We start from the raw sequence: 10,293 nt of genomic DNA on the forward strand, positions 1-10,293 counted from the left end.
CCTTGGACACCCTGCCTTGTATTCCTCCGAGGAATTGTGTAGTTTTTCCTAGTTGGGTTCCACCTTGCAACTGTCACTGCTATCCCTAATTGTGTAATTTTTCCTCCAAGTGACCTCTTCATAGTTTTTCCTGATAGTACTCAAGATCCCCTCATCCCAAACAGAGTTGTGCTCTACTCTGTTTCAGTGTCTTGTCCTCCCTCCCGGCAATCCGGACTTGAAACTAAAAATAATGCATCATGTTAGACTAGGAGATTTTTTGGATTTGATGTCGTCCCATCATGAGGAATTGCAGGAATAGGTACATTGATGGAACATGGAACGACGATGAACGAGATGAAGAAGGAGCGCATTTTAGAAGACTTTCTCACATATGAATGAATGTACAAAGCACATTGAGAAACAAGATAAACAGATACATGCATTGAACCATCAAGAAAATACCAAGACCATTGAAGACCCTACAACACCTTGCCATGCGGAGGTCAAGACATAACATGCTGAGGGCACATCCATCACTCAGTAGCATAACAACTTGACATGGACATCATAGTCAGCCAGTACATGTCAGCAATTTCCTGTCGAGTTGTTTCATGAGTTGTCTCGGCCACATCACTACTATGGGCCATACTTGTTGTAATCAAATGTAATGTAAAGTGAAAGTCCAACAGATGCACATATGAAGTTGAAGAGTCACGTCAGTTGAAAAGTCATAGGAACTTTACCGGTCATGAGGGAAGTCCAAGAGTTATAACGGTCAAGCATCACCCTTGGCTATATATACCCCATCATTATATGAGCAAAGGACTTTTCACCTTGGCTCCTCCCACACAACCTTGAGAGTTTGTCACCTATTCTTTGAGGAGAAAGGAGTTGCTCCAATATCCCACTATAGGGACTAGTGATGTATGGTGTACAGATGTGTCTTGGAAATTTTTCTTAATTCAGAAGCATGTCTCAGGCTAGCACGTTTTCACGCATGTTTTGTATTAGTTTGTAATACTATTCTTTAAACGTTTGTAATGCATGTTTGCTTAACCTGTGCTAAGATAGTTGAACTACTTTGGTTATTTTAGTACTTACTTTATTGAAGATATGTTGTATTGTTTATCACTAATGTCTCGTCCGTATGCACTACTCTGCAGGAAATTAGATAGACCATTCTTGTTTTCCTTGGTTACAATGACCGTCACCCCCCGCATGGACTACTCCGCTAGATGGTGTACATGTTTTCCCTTGCACTTTGGTTTTAACGACTCCTGCATCCATTGTGGACTATTCCACTAGATGTTGGACAAACCCTTAAAGTTATCACGTGTCTCTCCTTGGGTGGTACTACTAGCTCTCATCTAGAGGCTCAATTTTACCCTTCCCCTTATATTAAGGGAACCTGGACACAAAGCTACATTACGCACTCACCAGGAATAATCACCTTGCTTTCTTGAAGTTATAAGCATAACACTCTCATATGATAAACAACAAGAGCTAAGGAAAATCTCTAAGATTATGGAAACTGGGCCATCGTATAGGATGGGACTCCTATACCAAACGGTGTGAGGTCTAGTTGGGACTTCATAGCGGGGAGATCCTCTGAATGTTGGTGGGCCCAACACCATCAACAAAACTTGATGTAAAATATTCTTTATTAAATGGTATATTGCAGGAAGATGTTTATGCGGAGTAACCTCCTAGTTTTGAATTTCCAGGATAAGATCATAAGGTGTACAAGTTGAATAAATCCTTGTATGGCTTGAAACAAGCTCCACGAGCTTGGTATAGTCGCATCGACACTTATCTCATCAAAAGTGGTTTTTGCATATGTAGCCATGAGCCAACTCTATATACCAAAAATTATGAAGGTAAAATTATCATTATTTTACTTTATGTTGATGACTTGCTTTATATAGGCAATATGATGTTAGAAGAGTTCAAAGCAATAATGCAAACAAAGTTCAATATGACTGATCTAGAGCTCATGGAATATTTCTTAGGCATTGAAATTAAACAATCTATTAATGGCATTAATATGCAACTGACATCATATAAAAGTTTAGAACGACCAATTTTAATCCAACTAATACACCAATTTCTCAAGGAACCACGCTGAGCAAACAAGATGTAGCACCACCAATTGATTCTACATTGTATAAAATTTTAGTTTGTAGTGTTGTCCAGGTAAATCCTCTCTGTGGACAGAGAAAATCCCTCTAGCCCAATTAGTGGTTCTAGCAACCTACCTGACAATCTACTGGACACTTTCCTAAGTTACAATTGAAAAGAGAGGTGAAGAAGATAGCCTACCTTGTTCTGATGCTATGACGTTGTCCTTTGTTGAAGACCTTGAATCAACTTGTGTCACAGGCTCATTCCTACTGCTCACAGTGTTTGTGCACCTGCACAATAGATCAAGACACAAGAAGACATGCAAATACAAATATCATATTCAAAAGTAACCTACTTAACAGATCAAGGAGTGTTAAGCTAAATGATACATGAACATACCCATTTAGGGAAAATGAACCAACAATTTTATATTAATAGAATAAAGGAGGAAGCATACAACCAAGCCTTGATGTCAATAGGCTCTCCTTGAATGAATGTCCAAGTCCAAGATTAATCTCTCTAAGCACTCCTTCTCCAAGCCAAATGAGTAGCATGTAGACACAATCTGAGTATAATGGTGCAAATAGCTAAAGACCAACCCTTTGGGAATGGGAGAGGATGAATATATATGTAGGGAAAGGGAGTTAGGATCTCTCCAAGGATAGGAGTAGGCCCTAACCTCAAGGAGGTCACTCATAGGGATAAGACCAAGAGGCCAATTTGGGAGAACTAGACCTCATCTACGCCGAACAACCTCCAACGTGCCGCTCTAGAAGCTTCTAGATCATAAAGCTTCTCATCCTTTTTGGGAAAAATGCCTTTTTGGGATAATCGTGGGTATATAAGAAAACAGAGCAATACCATCACGGGTTGAGTATAATGCAATAGGCAACTATCACGTTTTTCAGTCTCATTAGAGCGATGATTCTCAAATTAGGGTTTAAGAGCTACTTTCTTTAGGGAAAGCTCAAGGCATTTTCTAATCAATGTGTGAGGGAGGATCTAAGCTACATATGTGAATGGATACACTGCATTATGGTCATGTTTCTAGCACTTCAGGTTATGTCACAGGGAAGTGCAGGAGGTGTGACAAAATACTGTGTAACAGATGCCCCCTAAAGCATGAAGGTAGAATGGTGAGTGATGGTTGAGATCCTTTACGAGCTTTCTATAGGACAAGAACAAGCACCATCAGGAGACCTGCAAATCAAGGACGAATATACATATACATATCTGATATCAAAACATGAATCCACGATATGGACGCAGTGATTTGGATAAAAGGACTATATGAAAGTATCCATGGTATGGGTGTGACCATCCACATGAGAAGGATCATTTGTAAATCTAATATTCGAGGTATGGACGCGACCATCCGATATAGAAGGATCACCATAAATGTAAAGTGCCATGGTATGGTCACAACCATCCATATAGCAGAAACATGTGTACAATCATGAATAACACATAACTCCATGCAACCTAAGTCATATCAGATAGGACTCAAGGTTTTGTGCTCCATCCCAACCCGATCAAAGTACAATATCTAACATGCGAATGAATATGTCAAATTCAAACTTGCTGGAAAACCACCTGATTACTGACCAATGATGTAGATCGTTAATAGGCATGAGAGAAACCAATAATAATGACAATGGTTCTCAAGGTACGACAATACAATACGTGAATGTGAAAAAAAAAGCTGAAGTCAAACACTCATGGAATCACCTGATCGAAGGCCAATGGTGAAAACTTGTCGTCAGATGTGAAGAACTTTCCATTATGGCATGCAAGCTCTAAGGTACTAAAAGGGAGTTTCTAAGTCATCTTCCCGGATAATGAGCTGAAGTTGACAGGAAGTAAACCGTTTAAGGAGGGCCATGATGAGTCCCCCATCATTGAAACGAAATGAGGAATAAAGTGGAATGAAATGAATAAGATCCAAGGTTGTAACAAAGGGTCAGACGATGTATTGGTAATAGACTACAAATAAGACTTCTCTTGAACATTGGCAACATGACTCTGGAGTGTGGCAGCATTTGACTCAACATAGGACTAAAGGTCATGATGATGAAGTGGAATAGTCATATGAGAGGAAAAAATGGATCACTAAAACCTAGGAGGACAAGTGACTGAGTGAGGATATCCCTAACCTGACACGAGAAGCAGAAGAGTGTCATGTTCAAGAGCGACATGCTACTTATACAAAGGATGTTTTATTTTCATTTTCCCCCACTATTTCTAGCGAGTACCTATTTATTTTTACACAAGCTTGAAGAGGATACCATATGCTTGTCATATAAGTTCATCCTTTGGATAAATCCATCCTAGTAAGTTTTACAAGTCCTAGGAAGGAGAAACTTGGGCTCGTCATGGTGACAAGTATTTCTTTGTTTAATTTTTACGAGTCTGACGAAATACTAATTCGGTGTCTTTTTCATATTTAGAGAGTTTGAAAAAGATATGAAAAATAAAGCTCCATCACGTCCCTTTTCATAATTTGTCGCTTGAACCCAAAAAGGTAGAAAATTATATTCGAGAGAACCTCTTGACCATGTTGACCAAGGTGCACCTTTTTCGTAAATAGTTAATCTTAGCCTGAAAAAGGGTAAACATATACTGAGACGACTTCAATTCATTTAGTTTAACGAGTTCAAAAACACAAATACTTGACAATATTTTCATATTTTTGGAGTCTGAAAAGAGCTAAAAGAGAACTCCTCCTGGAGGAACAAGTGGTATAAAAGGATAACAACTGGTTCTAGTCATGATGGAACTGCTCAAAACATGTAAGGGTAAAGAGGCTGGATAATAATACCACTCATCGTAGATGCTCCCCAGGCAAGGGTAAAACAACCAAGTGAAAGCATATGATCGACCAAAGAGATGGTGACGATGGAATGAAAAAACCAAGGCCCATCTAGCCAAAATCAGCTAATAAAATGGCAATCACAAGAGGTAAAAAGGGAAATGATTTCATTTTTACACAAGCTTGAAACATGGGAAACTATGCTTGAGTATACTTGAGGATGGTTTCATTTTTTCACAAGCTTGAAACATGAGGAAAAACTATGCTGGATTTGGTTTCATTTTACACAAGCTTGAAATGGAAACAAACTATGCTTGGATTTGCTTTCATTTTTACACAAGCTCGAAATAGATGCAAACTATGCTTGAGATAAGTTGGCATGCCCCCAACATAATGACTCAATTCGAGGTACATGCCCCCTAAGCTTCATTTCATTCACCTGAGTAGAATACTAGTTCTTAATAGGTGGATGGAATGAAGGTTCACTTACGAGATCAAGTGAAAGACTTGACTCAGATTTTACGAGATCTAATCAAAGACTCAAATTGGAAGGGGATTTGTTTAATTTTTTAATGAGACTGACATGGGAAAAGAACCATGTTCATTACCTATTTCATTTTTAACGAGGTTGAATTAGTAAAATAACTATCCTCATAGGGACCTATTTCATTTTTTAATGAGGTTGTCATAGTGAAATAACTATCGTGATGGTCCTTGTTTCATATTTTAACGAGCTTGACACAAGACAAGGAAGTCTGCTCCAAACCCTTGATCACAACCCAAAAGAGGCCATGGCTTCCAAAAGGTTCTCATCGGATGGGAGAAAAACACTCTATAAGGGATACATGTACAGGGATCCAAATGAAAATTCAGTCTCCAATGCCTCCAGTACATTGTGTACTACATCACCTACTAGATCATCAGTAGATGTGGGTATGGAATAGGTGGCCATGTAATTAACTTGTGGTGAGGGTGATACCGATGGCATGTAAGAATGATTTAGGGGTGATGGTTGATTAGGAGTTGATTCAGCACCAATGAATGTAAGGTGATTAATTATCACAATGCTTCTGTCATGTGGGAAACACATCACATGAAAGAGGGAAGAGACAATAGCTCCCATGACATAAACATAGTCATGAACAAGGAGTAGATTAAAATATAAAGGGTCTTGGACAACCATCATGTCTATATAGACAGTCTTTCCTCCCAAAGTAATAGGTAACTTAGAAAGGATCCCTAATGGTTGACTAATTCCTCTGTTAAAGGCTACCATACTCTCAGTGACAGGGACAAGCTACGGAGAACCTAGAGCTTGCCAAGAAGTTGAGGATAGAATGCTAACATATGTGCCCTCATCTATGACTGTGCTAAGTACGACCATATTGTAAGCTTGTACTGTAATCTAGAAAGGCACATAAGATAGAAGACACTATACTACTAGTCGACTCCAATCAAAATAAGTGACTAAACTACTCAGAAGGGGTGTCGTAGGAATGTGAGAGCTACCCTCTTGCTCTATGGGAATAGGAGAACTACTCTCATGCACCTCGGGAATGGGAGGATTTCCCTCTAGTTCATTCGAAAATGATGAAACCAAAAGAACCTGAGTGGTATGGGGTTCACTCTCTACTGGAAAAAGTACGATTAATTGAAGCCGGAACCAAGTCTAACATTTTCTCAACCAATGGTTGGTTGATAATGGACTCATGAGAATCACTTTTAGAGAGAGTGGGGTTGACCAAAGATGAAATTTGATCAAACACTCAATCTATTAGAAGAGGATCAAGGGAAATCTTGTGATTCATCTTCGAGAAGACGAGGTTGGGAAGTTGTAAGGTTTTTCAACTATTTGGAACCTTCATCCATAAGAGGACAAAGGTGAATGGGATGATTACCTTTACACAACTTACAAGGAAATTTGACTTTTCCCCTTTTCCCAGAGCTTTACTGTTATTAGTTGAAGGTTTATCACTAGCATAATCACCAGATGCTGATGAAAAAGGTTGATGTGAACTTGTAGACCACACTCCTAAGACCTTGGGAATACAAGGACAATTCTGAAGAAGGTGGTCACCCTTACATAACATGCAAGGGAATTTTAATTTCCGAGGACGGTTGGAATATTTTTCTACATTAGTTGCATCTATAGCAATGGCTGCTTGGTTACCCCCTAACTTATTTTTCTTCTTCTTCTTCGTCCTCTTCTTCTTTTTCTTAGCTTCCTAGTTACTAGAATCTAGACTTTCACTAGGTGAAGAGGAATAACGGGGTGAAAAAATAGGCGAAGAAGGCAAGGGTTCAACTTTAGGATCAACATGATGTTGATGTTTTTCAGGTGGAGGAGAAATTGATTGAAAAGAATTTTGGACACTCGGAACCACTGAGGTTGAAAATAACCAAACTCGCAAACCAATGGTCAATCTAGGAAGGGACAACGTTGCCATATAGGGAGCACCAACATTTCCAAAAGAAAGAAAAGTACTAGGATTCCCATTAGAGGGGTTTCCTTGACTGGTGAACTCAGGAAATGTTGCCATTGGTATCAACCTAATATCTACTAAGGATTATTTCCACAGGAATGATGTTTTTCCGTAGTCAATTAATTGATTTTAGAACTTTAACCAAAATAAATAAAAAGGGGTAATCTAGGAAAAAGGGTTTAGAAAGTATCTGTGAATTGCAATATACACCTCAACCGAAACCAAGGACTTAACGTACGGTGGCCAATCTCTTGGAATGTTGTGTTCAGTGTATCACATTTACAAGGCGGCTGACTCAGTTACCCGTGGCTAAAGGATAACAACCTAGTGGGGTCTCCCAATATATACTCGACAAGTTTGTGTTAGTGTTGTCTAATGTAGAACCATTCGATGAGAGAATCCCTATATACTTATCATACTGAAGTGCCTCCGATATACTTGAAAGTACTAGAGAAACTTCTATATACTTCCATACTAGGACGAGATTTCACCCCCAGGATACAATGTAGGCAATTAACGACAATTGTTATATTGAAATCCATTGGAACACATCTCTAGCCTAGACCTCTAAATATTTTCGTTAAGTTCCAAATGCTCCTTAGGTTAATTGAGGTAATTTTAATGTTTATCTTCAATTATGTTTTAGTTTTGGGCTCAAAACGATGTCACCTGAATCCCTAAGATGCAACTATATGAGAAAAGGAAATTTTCCACTTCAATGAAATCTAGACTAACCAAGGGAATAAATATCAATAAAAACTGCATCAAACAAAATGCATCATGAAAAGTGCCTTCCACTAACTTTCACTTTTGTCTTCCAGTTGTAAGGCCAAAAGTAAAAATGATTTTCACATTTCACTATCCTAATTGCAACCTTTTCGAAAGAAAAATGATTTTGACTTTACTAAGATGCATTTAAATATGAATTATGCTTTTCTTTCCATTTTGAATGATTTGATGCACCTAATACAGTTTTTAGCTTTCAAACACCAAAAAATGTGATTTATTTTCAATGATGAATCTCAAAAATAACTTTTCAATGCAACTAATCTAATGCATTTTCATGAAAAGTAAATTTCGAAATATAAGCTAAAACAAATGCAAAATGATGTTTCCAATGATTTCCACAGAAAACAACACTTAATCAATAAGCAAAACAAACATCTCAATGACACCAACAAGAAGCAAGTGATGACCAATTGACTAGAAACCCTAGAAATCAAACATATTTCACTTTAAAGCCAATGAGACAAATTTTGCAAATTAATCAAGAAAATCAATCAAAAACTGACAAATCCAAGCATATAGGATAGGAAAAGGCGTTAGGGGCAAAGACACACTGGATTCTAAGGAAGAAGCATTAACAATTCTCACATTCAAGGATCATTGCTACTTTATATACCCACCCCGTGATGATGGGGTTATCATCACTACTTTCCATAACCAAACCTGCGATGGTTGGGGTCATTAGCACTACTTTGTATAGCAAACATAGTGATGATTTCAGCATGACCAAAGACTGAAGAAAATTGTTTCCATCACACCTCTACAGGTAAAAACTCGCGATGCCATTGCAATTGTTAGAGCTAAACCCACAATGGGTGAGGAATATGGGAAAAAACCAAAAATATTCCAAGAAAAAATCCAAAATTAACACTCTAAGGTAGTAATCAGTGACAATATAAAACCATACAGATGCAGACAAGTCGATAATTTGACGCTTGGTCTAACTAGTCATCGAATCTGATTAAAGGAATGGATGGAAAGGGTTATAGCCTCCCCAGTGGAGTCGCCATTTTTTTGTCTAGGTAAATCCTCTCTGCTGACAGAGATGATTCCTCTAGCCCAATGAGTGGGACTAGAAACCTACCTAACAATCTACTGGAAACTTTTCTAAGTTACAATTGAAGAGAGAGATGAAGAAGATGGCCTACCTCATTCTGAGGCTATCACGTTGTCCTTTGTTGAAGACCTTGAATCAGATTGAGTCACAGGATCATTCCTACTGCTCACAGCGTTTATGCACCTGCACAAGAGATCAAGACACAATAATACATCCAAATACAATTACAAATAACATAATCAAAAGTAACCTACTTAACATATCAAGGAGTGTTAAGCTAAATAATACATGAACATACACATTTAGGGAAAATGAACCAACAGTTTTATATTAATAGAATAAAGGAGGAAGCATACAACCAAGCCTTGATGTCAATAGGCTCTCCTTGAGTGAATGTCCAGGTCCAAGCTTAAGCTCTCCAAGCACTCCTTCTCCAAGCCAAATGAGTAGCATGTAGGCACAATTTGAGTATGAAGGTGCAAATAGCTAAACACCAACCCTTTGGGAATGGGAGAGGATGAATATATAGGTAGGGAAAGGGAGTTAGGATCTCTCTTAAGAGAGGAGTAAGCCCTCATCTCAAGTAGGTAGCTCATAGGGATAAGACCAAGAGGCCAAGTTGGAAGAACTCGACCTCATCTAAGCCGAACAACCTCCCGCTTGCCACTCTGGAAGTTTCTAGATCATGAAGTTTCACATCTTCTTAGGGAAAATTTCCCTTTTTGGATAATCGTGGGTATATAAGAAAACAAAGCAATGCCATCATGGGTTGACTATAATGCAACGGGCGACCATCGAGGTTTTTAGTCTCATAAGAGCAATGATGCTCAAATTAGGGTTTAAGAGCTATTTTATTCAGGGAAAGATCAAGGCATTTTCCAATCAATGTTTGAGGGAGGATCTAAGCTTCATATATGAATGAGTACGCTGCATTATGGTCATGCTTCTGGCACTTCGAGGTATGTCACAGGGAAGTGCAGGAGGTGTGACAAAATACTGCGTAACAATAGTTGAATATATCTCACTCCAACTAGACCTAATGTCATGTTTGCAAC

The sequence above is a fragment of the Pinus tabuliformis genome, chromosome 3_1, assembly GCF_031772625.1.
Source record: "Pinus tabuliformis cultivar Carrire ecotype Pingquan chromosome 3_1, CPIR1, whole genome shotgun sequence".
NCBI lineage: Eukaryota > Viridiplantae > Streptophyta > Pinopsida > Pinales > Pinaceae > Pinus > Pinus tabuliformis.